The 15,396-nt window shown below is 42.2% G+C and overlaps 1 protein-coding gene across 1 annotated transcript in view; it reads right to left on the bottom strand.

The window, feature by feature from the left end:
* Positions 1-15,396, bottom strand: part of LOC121304735 (plexin-A2-like) — a 146,854-nt gene that overhangs the window by 69,653 nt on the left and 61,805 nt on the right. The gene's annotated exons all lie outside the window — the stretch shown is intronic.

Raw genomic sequence — 15,396 nt, 5'->3', positions numbered from 1 at the left:
GATGGTGATGTGATGTGGTAATGTGAAATTTGTCAAGCTGGACGCCGGCAGCCACTTGCAGCTTCTAAGAAAAACCACTGAGTGTTGCGGAAGAAGCATGGCTTTTTGCTGAGAGCAGACCAGAGGGCTAGAGATTCCATGGATTGAAATGAGGCTCCCGCTGTATATGAACTACTTCAGGCTCCACTAAGAGTTTAATTAGGCACGCCTGAGCAAATGACCTGGATAGGCTGGCTGACATTCATGCTCACAGGAAAACCTGGCATGGATCTAAAACCGCTACGCTACTGGAGTCTGACTTATACTCTGGTCCGCAGTGTTACATCTCATCTTCACAAAGTAGATCTGTTTCAATTGTTTTCAACCTCTGACCTGCCGGTTATGTTTTTGTGCAGTACTTTCACAGTTATTTTGGGGAGTACACTGGCTTTACCTGGAGACCTGTGGGAGCTATTGCTTTGGGCTGTTTATAAGAGTTTCCTGCTGGACAAATCCAAAAAGTAAAAATCAATGATATATATATATATATATATATATATATATATATATATATATATATATATATATATATATATATATTTATGGGACACCCCTCTAGTATTTAACATAGATCTATGGGTAGATAATCTATTAAATTATCAAGGTATGCAAGACTCCCAGAAAAAAAAAAAAACATTATATATAAAAAAAAAACATATTATATATATATATAAGAAACAAGTAAGAAACTAGTAAGAAATAACTTGCACTTAGACCTCTTCAATTAACCTCCTGACCTTTTCATTTTCAGTTTTAATATATTTGCCAAGAGCCTGTTTTATTAAACATTGAGGGACAAAAAACAAAACATATTTGAATGTCCTATAAAAATCCACAGAGAATTTCCTCTTTTGAAATACTGTCCCTTGAAACATCAGTCCAGAAGCAAGACTGACGAGAGGGCTGACGAGAAGGGCTCTGCTACAAACTTGACAGCAACAATAAGATCCATTGGGAGAAGACAGACTGAAAGCCTGGGCCTGCTTGCTTATTATTATTATTATTATTATTATGTAGTCTTGCTAAGAAACACAGTTGCCTGTGTCTGTGGTGGCAATGATCCCACTGGTCCATCAACAGGAGCAACACTAATCCAGCTCTTGTTACGAGGCAGGCTTTGTAAGCACCCCCTTACAGAAACCATCAACACCCACTTCATGTGTACCTTGGAACTGAGCCACAGAGGGCAGGACCGATCAAACGATTTCAGCCTTTAACTTTCAGCTTTAAAACAGCACTGCCAGTGCTACTCCCCTGGCCGTCTGCGGCTTCTGTTCTTGTCTGTTCTCCCGGATTTATGACAGCGTTTCCACGATGATGGACGCTTACACACTCTAACAAGCTGGGACACCTCAGTGAGAGCTCGCTCAGCGCCACTGGGCATAACAGTCTCAGAGCACGCCGACTCCATCTGCTTTCATCCTCCCCGAACATCTACCGAGCCACGCAGAGAAAAAAAAAAAAGCACAAAAGAAAGAAGGTTAACACAAATCGGAACAAATATTCGTCAGTGCGGCGCCTGTCTTCTTCAATACTTCATAAGCTGAGAAATGACACTCGAAGAGCATGCTTCCATGATATTTAAGTGCGCTGCCACAGTTTGAAACAGGTGTCTCAGAGAGCTGACACTGCAGTTCTCCAAGCAGAATTGGGTACCGCACTCCCGCTCGCTGTTTAGCTCGCTTCACCAGACAGGAGGAAATGCTTTTCGAAAAACCAATCTGACATCCGGATATTGAATCGTAATAATCCCGCTTGATGAACAGCGGTTCCCAAGAGTATCACAAAAAAAAACTATCAGTTAGGAGGGTGCATTCCAGTTTCAGACAAGCCAGCAGAACAAATGATCTTTGCACCTCTCAAGCCCAACCAAACCCAAATGAAACAGAAAAGACGCTGCACTGTATAGCATTCCAAAGCAACAAAGGGTCCAAACCAGGCAACCATCCAAGAAGTGCTTACTTCGAAATGGGATGCCAAGGAGCAGTTTAGTGGAGCATCACTGAATCAAGAAAGCAGAAAACCCAGCAAACTGGCAAATGAAGAGTCTGGGATTTAAACAAACAGCCTGCAGCCAGGTCCACACATGCACCAACGAAATCCCAGCCTGCACTCCAGCTATTCAGAACTGGGCATCTCTTGAGTGGAGCCTGACTATTGTGTTCCTTTTTTGACAACACAGAAAGGTATGGGGAGTACAACCTGTCTTTTTAGTTATTCATTTTCTTTTTCCCTCAAACAAAAAATGTCTAATTAAATAAAAATAGCAAACTGGTTCATTGAAGAGGCGAGAGAGAGAGACGAGCAGATCTTTCTCTCTTTGGAATTAGCATTCAAAAGCAGCGGAGCCTGGAGGATCAGTCCCTTCACTACCACTGAACTCACAGCCCATTCTAATCCTGCTGTGAATGTCTATGAATGGAAATGCAAAGTAAAGGGTAGCAGGAGTCTGGGGGAGCGCTTGAAAGCGGTATAATCATGCTTGCGGTTTGCATGCAACGCTATGGTTATATAACTGCAAACAGTTCATTCACCTGCTAGCTGGGCCTGCTGAGCTCTCTACTTGCACTCTCTGGAAAATATTTATGGAAGAGTGCTTTGTGGGAAATCATTTCCATCCATTTGGATCTACAACCCACGTAAGGCCTGGTGTGTACGTGTCCATTAACACTGCTTTTACATACAGTATTACATACAGACAGATCTGTAGGTGGCTTTACTTCCCTACCTCACTATGGTAGCAGAAAAGTATTGAATTTCAATATAAAGTTGAGAAAGTGCTCATGAATGCCAGTCATATTCATCCATCCATCCATCATCTTTAACTGCTTAAACCTTTACAGGGTTGCAGTAAGCCAGAGCCTAACCAAGCTGACACAGGGCACAAGGCAGGACTACACCCTGGACAGGACGCCAGTCCATTGCAGGGCACCACACACACACACACACACACGCACACACACACAGGGCAACTTAGAGTGACCAATCAACCTGAACAGCATGTTTTAGGACTGTGGGAGGAAACCGGAGTACCCAAAAAAAACCCACGTGAACACAGGGAGAACATGCAAACTCGACACAGACAGACCCCCCCCCCCCCCATGCTGCCCCAGTCATATTCAATGCTTTGTAAATACTGCAGTGCACCCTTGTACTGTATTTCTGCAACTGATCAACATTTTTCTTAGATATCTCTCTCTTTTTCTTAGAGATCTATCTATTTCACAGCCCGCTACTGGTTTAGGTGGGCTAGGGTATAGAGTGGCAGTTTAAGATCAACTGCAGTTTAAACGTCAATGTGGCTCTCTCTAATTGAACGCAGTTATCCCCCCCATGTGATATGGGAAGAGGCGGCCCCTGAGAGACGCACACAGCAGTCCCTGAAGCAGCCTGTGATGTGAGGGGTTAATAATGCAAAGAAACAGTCTGTAAAAATCAACAGACTCCGACACTTCACGCTACTCTAATTGCTGCTGGTGTCTCAGCAGCCTCTGCGGGGGTCTTGATTAGCCGAAGGGGGGCTGCTAGAATACTGATTTCTACACTGGGTCAGTAGGGGGTCCCAGGGGAAACACAGAATTCCATTGAATTTTGCAGAACAAAAAATGGGTACAATTCAGCTTGTTGTAACACTTGACTGTACAGGGAACTCTTATCCTGTTATATTTTACTTTATAAACCAGTTTCAAAACAGTTTAACCCTTTATATCCTTGATACAGCCCCAACTGTAGTTTACAACTTTGCGGCAAAAAGGATTACGGGATAAATCACATTAGATTACAATATTGAATTGGACACTTTAATAGTGCTGTTATAAAAAGGAGAAAATGTCATTTTTATATTGCACTGAAATATTTCAGATACACAGTCTGATGGTTTGGGGTTGGAGTTGACAGCTGTATTAAAACGGGGAGTTTGGTTTAAAGTCTTAAAAACAAATAAGACTAGGTGGTTGTTCTCCACCGTTCCACATGGTGCAGTGCAACACATGAAAATGTTAACCAACGTGACAAGCCCTGGCCACAGAAACCAAAGCCGCCACCTTGGTCAGGTGCACAGATGCAGTGGAATTTATTTGATATGCAGAATACTGTACTATACACAACCAGGAATCCACTAATTTACATAGCTATTGTTCCAGCATATGCTACAGCCAGAGCATAGGAAAAAAAACATTTTTTGGCTTCGTCCTCGATATATCCTTCCAAATCTTTCCCTCGTTAAGAGGAAAAAAGCCAAAATGAATGCGCTTGTACTGCAGCAGGCAACGTATTATTGTCCCTGGCAGTCAAAAAATCCTCCTACAGGATAGAACACTATGTTTAGAAAGTAACAGTGCTTCAATTTAAAGACCTGAAACAGTTCAGCGGGACATTGTCATAAACATGCCGCTGAACATGAGGTTCAGATTTAAAATTATTATTTTTTTTTTTATGTTTACTTCATTTTTCACTGGAAGACAGCCCTGCACTGTCGACTCGGCTTGCCCCATCATTTATCATGAAATAATAATACTAATAAAAAAATAAATAAAAATGGAGCAGCCTCCTTTAACCCTTTCCTTGGAGAGAGCGTTGCCAGTTTCTTGTATTGTGATAGATGGTGCACTTTTTCATCACTGGAGATCTGGGCTCAAAATGGATCACATAGCCTTCCATATACAGTACTCCACATTCGCACTGTAGGCACGAACAATGGGATGAGAATGGAGTTTGAACCGAGAAGTGTCTCTCCAGAGCTGGCTTAACGTATGCTTGCTGCTGTGTGGAGCAGCTGGACAGTCATCTCTTTGAACTACAAGCCGAGGGTACTTCTTAGCAAAGGGGACGCATTTGCAGTGACAAAGAGAATTGCGATGCAGCTCTTCGGAACAACATCAACATTATTACCATGCAAGCAATCTCATCTCCCAGGAAACTGTTTACAAATGCAACTGCGGTGCATTTATTTCAGACGAAGAACATATGCAGTGCTGGCAGCTCATCAGGCTGTGGAGGGAGGACTCTACAGCAGGGGCTCTGCCCTGCTGGCAAATGAGTTTCAGTGCTCTGAGCTGTGCTGAGTATGATTAAAAAGAACACTACAGATGAACTGCACTGCACAGCCTGGGTCAAAGGTACTTCAGTGTCGCTTGTGATAGGCCAAAGCTACTTTTGAAGTATTTAGTGATAAAACAGGTTTCGTACTTGAATTGAATGCAATGTATTCCATGGATGCTCCATAGTTCCAGACTCTACTATTGTGTGCGTCTGCATGTATAGATGCTGCTCTTGCACTGTGAACTGGCACAGACAATAAATACTCTTTAGCTGAGGGAGAAAGACCTTAGGGGACCAGGTAAAGAATTCCATTAAGTGGTTGGGGAAATGAAAAATGATGGCAGATTTTACAGACTGCCCCAAATGTTATTGTTGTTGGTTAAAATGTTGTTGTTCCAAGTACACACACACACACATATATATATATATATATATATATATATATATATATATATATATATATATATATATATATATATATATTTATTACACACACACAGTGATACTGTAAATTCCCCATGGCAACACCATGAAACATGTTCTTATAACACAGGAGCCACTGCACTGTTTAGTCTGTGCTGAGCATTCCAAAGCTTTTAAAATAAATTTGAGTGAATTGAAGGGGCAGCTAATCCTCAAAGAGACAAGGCAGTCAGGCAGGCAGGCAGTAGACAGCTATGCTGCACTAATGAACAGAGCTCGACAGGATTTGGCACATCACTTAATTCTTGGGTTTGACAGATTTTTTTGGCATTTTAACAGTGCTCATTTTTAACAGGAGGGTGAGTCTGCGTTCAAGTCGATAAACCCCCTCGCCAGTGTTTACAGCACATACAGTACATACTGTGTTCCTCCATGTCCCTTACACTCCCAATCCCTATTGTTCCTCTCTGTCCCACCCTCGCCCTGTGCCCAATCCCGTTTCCGTTCCTTTTCCCTTCTTGCTCCCCTTCACTGGAATAGACTCCCACTTATCATAAAACAGTCACCCACACTGTGTAGTTTCCACTCCTCCCTCAAAACGCATCTCTTCTCCCTAGCCCATCCTACTGATACCCCTGGCCCCTGACCTCCTGCTATGACCCTGCTTGCCTGACCCAGACCTAGACTGGCACTATGCTTTCATATTAGCAACTAATGTGTATCTCCCAATAACATACATTCTTTCTTCACCCATTTTTCTTGATTGTACCATTTTGTTTAAATTTATAAAGTGTGGATTTCATCACATGCTTGCATAGGATTTATCTGTGCCCTCCCTCGACCTCCCTCGAGAGATGGGCAGAGGCAGCAAGAAGACACTCAAAACTCTCAGGGTCAAGGGTCAGCAACACAGACATACTGCTTACAAAGGAGGCCAGTGACTCACACCATCAATAAGACAAAATATAACTACATCATTTTTTAATACACCGTTTATAAATACACAAGTCCCAAACCAAAAATTGGAACCCTTTGTAGGACGCATCATTTCTGATAGTAGTGTGTTCCACATTCTGTGGATTCAAACCTAGACTAGGAATTCTGGAACTTTTCAATTTCCAAATTGTAATTTTTTTTTTTTTCGCAGTGATGAGTTGAGAAGTATAACCCTGTGATAATGGCCCAGCAAGCTATTCGATTTGACTAAGGTCTGCATCTGCGCGATCATGTATGTGTGAAATTCGCAAAAACTGAAATCACTGATTTTTTCCCCAGAGAGGTGTCATCACAAAGCTAAACTGACATAGTGAATACACTTTGAAAAAGGAGACGTGACCCATGCAATAGCTTTGCTGTACTGAATAGAGGGGGATATCAAAATCCACTGAGGCATAAGGGTTTAGCAAAGCAAATAAGCATGAGATATCTAACATTTAATGTGCAACTCTAAACAAAAGACTCCACTGCCAAGCACTTATAAAAGGCTGCCTATGTGGTAAATGTATGCTACAGGAAGCTTATACAGTATTAGGTATCGTCTCAGACAGCTACTCCAGTCCAAGACTTCCTTCCAGCCCGGCCTTAAACATTTAGCTCCCATGCCCATAACCCAGGGCTCTCCGAGACAGCCTCTGACATTTACAAAGTCAGCGGTTATTATTCCAGGCACATGAAGCAACAGAACATGCAAAATAGACTTGGGACCTTCAATGCCTTGTCTGTGTCATGTCCAGTACTGATCAATCATTAAAGTAATATGCATATTCCAAATGTATTATTACAGCTTTACATCTAGGAGAACACGGAAACTGTTGTAGCACGTTGGGGAACAATGTATTTAATTTTCATAACCTCCCAGTGAACTCTGAAGGTTGCATCCCACAGCACTCAGTCATGCATGCACAGCAACAAAAAAACAGGCACTTGGCCCTCTACTAAAGCCTCTATGTTGATGGGTCCTTTAATCACATGACTCGTATTCATTGCTGTCAAGAAGCTGACCTTGTGTTTTATTTACTCAGTCTTTTAACCTCCGACCCCTGAACTCTGACCTCACAGATTCCAGAATGACACGGCAGTGCACCAATTTCAAGTGTTAACGGGTAGAAAACAAAAACCTGCTACTTTTGGATAACACTTTTTTTTTGTTTTTTGTTTTTTTTTAAATAGCATCATCAATAACCATTGTGGGAGTATTGACAGCAGCATTTGTTCCTATTTGTCCGAGTGTCAATAATAAGGGAGATGTGTCAGTCCGGCCTGGGAGACTAAAGAGGAAATATTACCCTTCTCTTTCGCTGGCTCCCCTACCACGGATGAGGGATAAGGGATGAGTTACGACCTATAGGCTAAACCGCAGTATAGACATCTCTGGCACAGAGCCTTACTGGGATAGTTAGTATTGCAGTCACTATGGGCAGCTGAACCTGTTTGTATGGCTGCATTTCTTACTTATTTTCCACCCCTAATCACTTTCAAACAAGACGGACAAACACATCTGGTGCAGCTGCATTGTCCATGGGAAAAATTCCAGCTGTCCTCATCTCACAATAGGTCAGCCTGTCTGCACTCGAGCGTTGTAAACGAAGTGGACAGCACAATCCCAGGAATTCAGATTCTCCCCAGTTTCTGAGGTAACCCTTAGGAAACCCTGCATTCCACAAAGGAGATGGCGGTTAGCGTTTTGTAAAGACGCCTAAAAGGTCAGGATAGCATGATTTTCCAAGCTGTCCATTGTTGAAAGAGATCCCTCTGTCTATTAAGAACACGGTTCTCCCTTGATAAAGAGCACACACGCTTCACAGCACAGTCATGCCATTACAGTGTTAATACAAGGATCGTATATTAGAGCAGGTGCCACAGTGGGGAACAAGGGGTACCCCCTTTGTCACCCCTGCCTTAAAAAAAAAAAAAACATAGTATTCAATACAGTACCACTGGCAAAACCACAAAATAACTACATAACAGGAGCTATTCAGATGTCGCTGAAATCCGATGAAATTCTATCAAAATGCATATGAATTTGCAGCAATCAGATGTTGCCAAAATCAATATTGAACTCCAGTAAAGTAATAATCATCACTTGGATTACAAATTCCACAGTTCCAATTAAAATGCATGTCAGCCATTACATGTGCTGCTTTCAAAACTGCCCATTTGAGACCCGTGCAGTGGATGGAAGTCCACCACAGAAAAGATTCGTGGCATGCCTGCATCTCTTGGCTATAGCCACTTCAATGTAACTGTGGCTAGTCTTTAAGACTGCTGAAGCCAGTGGCTGCAGAAGGAGTGTATAGGTAATACAGTATGTGATGGCTGTTAAAGTAGCTAATGTTGATCTCCTTATTAATCACATCCTGCCGCTGTGTTAATTTCCTGCACCATACAGAAAACAGCTTGGCCCAGAGGCCAGCGGGCTGCCAGCCAGTTTCGTCACACGCTGGTGAGTTGTCAGCTAACTGCAAATAACCTGACGACAACTACAGCAGAAAAACGTCAGAGCACAACCAACAATTACTGCTCACAGCTAGAATATGTGAACTTTATTTATAAAAGCTTACAAAACAATTAGTCATAAACATTTCTGATATATAGTAATACTCATGTAGTATGCTGTGACCCATTGTTGGAAATGCAGTGACACGTTGTAGTCTGGAAGGCTTCTGTTTAAGCTGCATCTCCCTGCTTCTAATCCCGAGCGAAGGCTCACAGTGCCCGGAACCATACCAACCAATTTTTTTTTTCGACCACCCAATGTACAAAACAAAATGAGAGAATCTCTTGTATTCATCACAAATTCTATGCGCTATTCCCACTGCAAATTTAACCCAATTAAAATCTGCAAAGAACAGGCCAATTGACGCCATTTGCTGAATTTCTATTCCACATTGCCAGCAATGTTTCTCTTCTCCTCTCTACTTTTGCGTGCACGGCGTGGGTCGGAGAGAGGTGTGAACAATTCCCATTTCCCTCAGCTCACTACCCCCGGAACTCATTTCCTCCTGGCTCCTGAACATTAGCCAGCCAGCAAGAAACAGAAAGAAAAAAAAAAAAGAAACAAGCACAGACCTGGACTGGAAAAAGAAATGCATGCATCGGTTTTGCATTTCACAGCTGAGCACTTTCACAAATTGGCATCATGATTTTTTTTCTTCTTCTAATTATCTTGGAATGGTAATGGGTTTCTATTCGCCAAGCAAGTGACCTTTAACCCATGAGAGCCTGGATAGGGAGAGGAACTCGAAAACTCATTGGTTGATCATAACTGAGGGACCTGTCCATGTTGGAAGCTCGTTGGGAAGATGTCAGTGACTGGAAATCACTCAATCTGACTCCTGTAGATTTAATGCAAAGAGATCATCAACGCTATAGCTAATGTTTAGATCAATTACATGCTTAACAGTAGAAGTACTGTCCTTTTTAATTCATATGCACAGCTGATTAGCACTAGTCTTGGACTACCCTACCTAAATAACACTGGGCAGTCCAAGACTCGCGTGTGTCCAAGATCAGCACAGCTCGCACTTTGCAACAGGATTCGCTTTATCTGCACATCTTTTTAGAAGGGGCTTTATGGCACTCTTTTAGCATTGTCATGAGATCTGTTCCTCTTCCTAATTTTAAGTGTACTGATTTTCCAGGCAGCCGCTGCGGAAACTGACTTGCAAACAGGGAGTGAGGGCAATCCTCTGGCAGATTATCTGGATTTGCATGACCCCCGGGCTGTAAACAAATGAGAGGATTAGGCAAAAACATCTGCAGGTTTGCATTCAGTCTTGTGAATTCAAAGCCTTCGCGCCGCGGTAATCACAAGTCACACGCCACAATGAGCCCGTAATAGAGCAAGGATTTCTCTGTGCTGCTGATGTTCAGCTTCAATGCAGACCCAAATGCGATAGAAACGTCTATAAGCATCATTTTGGGATACAACAAGAAATCCCTGCATCCATCCGAACATGCAGCCGGGCTTCTAAATATTCCTGTTTGAATCCTGCAATCCCAGAACGGAATTGGGGAAAACTCCCTTGTTGTGCACCCCATCATGTATAAATCCCTGATATAGCCCATCCTATCCCACATAGGGTTACAGGAAAATAATTTCATCTAGGGTTCCTGCGACGTCATCAATTACGAGAGCGAAGTCGAGTCATTTATAAACTGTCACAGAAACCCCGAAAGGGAATTGTTTTCTTGTAACTCACTGAAGAGGCCCATCTATTATTTTTTATAATACATGGATACCCTTGTGATGATAATATTAAAGACGACAAGGTTCTGCAGTACAGTTTGGTTTTTTTAATCATAGTGTTTCAGTGCTGCAGTGTTCAATGTCGTTATCCGTTTCTCTGAGATACGAATGTACCAGCTTTACATCTTTTTTTTTTTTTTTTTTTATGTATTCTAACTTTGTTGATCATTAATGAACATTTCTGTACTGTGGGTGTTGTAGAGTGATTGAAAACGAGATATTTTGTGTTTGAGTTGAAAGTGATGGTCTCGAGGAGTCGAATGGGTCAAAGTTCAAGTATGTTTTTTTCTCTAGAGGAATCAGTGCTCTGGTATTATGCCTTTTTTTCTGAATGGCCCAGGATTAAAATACAGCCTTCATCCAGATATCTATCTATCTATCTATCTATCTATCTATATATATATATATATATATATGGATGGATGCTGTAATGTGTAATGGACAATATTTGCATATTACTAACGCCTGGCACCTCTCCAGATCTGATACCTGCTTCTCAGCAGAATGCTCTACAGGAGCGTGGAGCATTATTTCAATAAATGATTAAGGGATATGGAACAATCTCGGAATATCCCTTTATTGTTTGGTGCAGGGTATACAGCTATTGCGAAATGTGCCATGAAAACGTTCACCCAGCAATCAGAGCCATGCTAAATAGACAAACTGGCACCCTAGTTGTTGCCTGTAACCTTGACAAAGAGACTGATCTGTCTTTAGCTGGAAACACAGCAGGTTAAAACAAATAAATACAATAATCATAAAAGGAACAATACTCCCTAATGGTCCCAGTGCGTGGGCTTTTTCTGAACCCAACTACAACTTCTTGTGTTTAAATCTAAAGGGAGAATGTATGTTTATTCCAACAAAAGGATGAAAAAGATCCAGCTTAGCGCTGTCAACAGAACAGGAGCATCCACTTCACCCATCACTTCCCAAAGATTAAACTTTTATATACTGTATTTCGCTCTCAAATGTATTGGCATGAGGCAGTTTGTATCAGATGACTTTGATCAGATTGTACCATATCAAATTTAAAGAAATCACATTAAAACTGGCTGTACTGTTTATTTGTTCTTCTTTAAATGCAGTATAGGATGCTATGTTATGTAAAACACGATTTTCACTCACTCAAGATCAGATTGCAGTGCTACCCTGTTATAATGCGGTTGTCGGGTTCCATAATTAGGAGACCCGGTTATTTGTGTTTCGCCTTATAACGAATATTGGCATTTTTGTTCCCGAAATGATTTACAATGCCCACAAGCCAAATCAATGTTGTAGCGTACCATGGAAAATGAAGGAAGGAGACACACACACACAATTTGCAGAAACCTAGAGCAGCCCTCTGGAGTCATTCTTATCAGGAAAACCTTTGTTTTTCTCCATCTTTCAGCGATCCACGCAATGTAGATTCTGCAACATTTATATCTTTCCAAACTGCTGCTTGAGTGTCATCTACTGCATCGAGTTTCATTTTAACAGAGAAAGCTTTTCGTTTTATGCTGTCTGTCATGCTTCATGCTGTATATTTGGAACGTTCACCCAACGTTCACGAGTCACACTGCATTATGGGGGAAATGGCAGCCACAAACTTACCGGATTATAACCGATTCCACGCTGTAACAGTTATAATGGGGTAGCACTGTATACTGTACATCATCCTATATGGTATTCTATAGGAAATCAGCTGGCATGTGTAGGCAGTTCTAATCAAACTTTATAATAAGTTCTTGATCATGACTAAGTGTTTAAATGCACATGTGTGGAATGCTGGACCAAGAATGGATGCTGACTTGAAACACAAACTCGATTAGGAAGAAATACCTTCGATCATGCATATTTACAGTTTGTGTTGCCACATGCCACTGGGAGTATTCCAGATTGTAACACTAACACAAAGCTCCTGTGACTTTTGAGCTTGTAGTATTTATTTCCTCTTTGACTTCTTGAAACTCAGAGTGTATTTTCCATAATTGTTCTAGGAGTGATTTACTACATGTCGAGTTATTTACTACAAGTGCCTCATTGATATTCAGAGAAGGATGCCCAACGACAGCTAAATCTGTTCTTGCTTCTCTTCTTAATTCGGTGTGAATCTCCCCCATTCATCTCCTAAATTCAGAGCCTTCTCCTCCGTGCAAACAAAGGGATCCTTGCAAGCTCCATAATTAATCCCTCCGTCTTTAATTCAAGAGCCTGGTAATTGAAATTTCAGGTGGAGTTTAAAAGAGGAAAAATAAAGAAATGCATTATCTGAGCGCTGCAGGGAAATTGAAAAGCTGCCAGATTCAAATGTTTAAAAAGACAATCCCCTTCCTGCCGCTTGCTTTCTTTTATCTCTGCATGATTTGTGCCTGGCCTGGCCGCCTTGCTTTGTAGAGAATAAAGCGCTGAATTAAAGCCCAGTGCCTTGTATAGGTGGAGTGCTGTCAAACCCAACTGCAGTAGACAGGTGCTCCACACCAAAAAGAAACGCAACTGCAAAATAAACAATTTGGCTTTTAAGCGCCTCCAAGTCTTTACTCACCAGAAGCGCACCTGAGTGAATAGTCCAAACTTTTACATTTGAAACTATTGTGAGGCCAGGGCTACCCAGCCGCACTGGGACAATATAAATCCATTGCCATTATCTTGAGATTCCAGTAGTTTCGATTCACAATCCCATTAATTGGTATTTGCAATCGTTGCACCGTTCGAGCGACCTGCACTGTGCCGATTAGATTTAGATGTTTTATTTTTTTATCATGTGAGAATTTAGTAAAGTGCCTTCAGCGGAGGCATTAGAATGGTCTTATAAATATTAATGCTATTAATAACAATGTTACCAATATTGCTATTATTATGGATGCCTATGGGGGAGGTCCGCAGACCTGCTCCCTCTGCAGTTTCTTCCCTGCAGGAAGAACTGTGGTTGAAGCCCCACCAAGGGGAGCTGCCGGCGCCGAAGAAGGGGGAAGGTCAGGAGACCACACCCCAAGCAGCCTTTCCACTGCTAGGACTACCCTGGCAGGAGAATGCTACCCCGCTGTCAGCATTGCGGCTGACAGCATTACGACCTGTGGGCCCCTGGAAGCCTCCGGTCCTGGCCAAGGACTTTGGGCGGGACTTTTGGGCTCTTAAGGGGGGAGGTGGCCATTGAGGCCATGTGTGCTTTGCACAGGGGGGGTATATGTGACAGAGTTCCCTCCCCTGTGTATATTATCTATTATGTGTTGCGTGTGGTGTGTTTAAATGTTTGTGTATAGACATTGTTACACGGGATATAAACGGGTCTGTGTAACACGAGTGTTTAAAATGTATATGTGTATTTAGGCACGAGGATTGCACAGCACTTCACGTGCAAGTAAAATGTAGTAATATGTGAGCACAGGGAATCGCACTTTATTAATTCACATGCTGGGATTCAAGTGAATAATTAATTGGTAATTGAATCCCAGCACAACAGTATACATAGATGCACGTTGTCACATACTCGCGGTTGGATGTTCGGTGAGTGGAGAACAGGATTGGAGACGGAGGAAATAATAAGTATAATAATAATAATAATAATAATAATAACAAAGTATCTGCTCACCGTGTTTTTGTTTAGTACGAGTCCGTTTTTGTTTGTCTTTTTATTTTGGCATAGAGTGCTGTGTCCTGTTGTTTTCTGTTTGTTTAAACCCTTTTATTTACAATAAACCAGCGCAACCAAGCGCCAACATTTCATTTCACATCATCTGTCTTTGCATATTTCATTCCTTCCTGGTTCTGACACCGCCCACTTGGCCGCTCTGTGACAATGCCCTAGAGCTGAAGGGAACAGAAGCACTTACTGTACCAAATAAAAGCATGTTCTTTACTGATTGAGTTTGTGAACTTAAAGTAGAAGGATAAAAAAAACCCAGCGCAATTGCATTTCTTTGTGTATTTTTTACAGCAATTGTGCTTCTGAGGCACAGCTGTGTGCAACTATGCCTGCCACTCATTTGCGTTTACCTTGTCTGAATAACACTTTCAGTTAGTAATAAAAGGTTCCTCACCTTAATACAAAATTGCAACACTATTTTCAGTCCCCCGGATAACAATGCCCTCCTCATGCCCTCCCCTCCTGTCACCCTCAACCTATTTGTGATGGCACAGAAGTCAACAGAATGAAAGGCTGTTGGCTCCTGGCCACACACTCACACTGGTTAGTATTACAGCGTGGTATATAGAACAGAATCTCCTCTTGGAGCCTAACCCCCCCCCCCCCTTCCCCCCGAAATCTCCCGACTGTTAACCTCATGACCCCGACAAAACAGAGATCAGGCTCCTCCAGGCATTGCAAAAAAAAGCCTCTCATTTATCACTTTTTATGGCGACTTTTCAGGCCTTCCCGGACTGTGACTGCCCCTGCCCCTCCTCCACGGTTCTCATTAGAACATAAGAGGAGCCAATGGGCTGGCTTTAATCTCTCCCACATCCCCATAGCTGTCTGTGTGAGCGAAACAGAGTGCTCCTGGTTTTGATATTGATACACTGAGCAGAGGTACCTGCACTACATCAAACTGCCTCCTGAATGAGTCAAGAGACCCTTCAGAAAAGCCAGAATAGCCACTGCCGAATTCATCTCTCTCCCTCTATCTCACTGCAGTTCTCCAGCCCTCGTACCCATCTTATTGCTC

Source organism: Polyodon spathula, chromosome 39 (assembly GCF_017654505.1).
Source record: "Polyodon spathula isolate WHYD16114869_AA chromosome 39, ASM1765450v1, whole genome shotgun sequence".
NCBI lineage: Eukaryota > Metazoa > Chordata > Actinopteri > Acipenseriformes > Polyodontidae > Polyodon > Polyodon spathula.
Note: the sequence above shows the minus strand (reverse complement) of the source record. Positions and strands in the feature narration are given on the sequence as shown.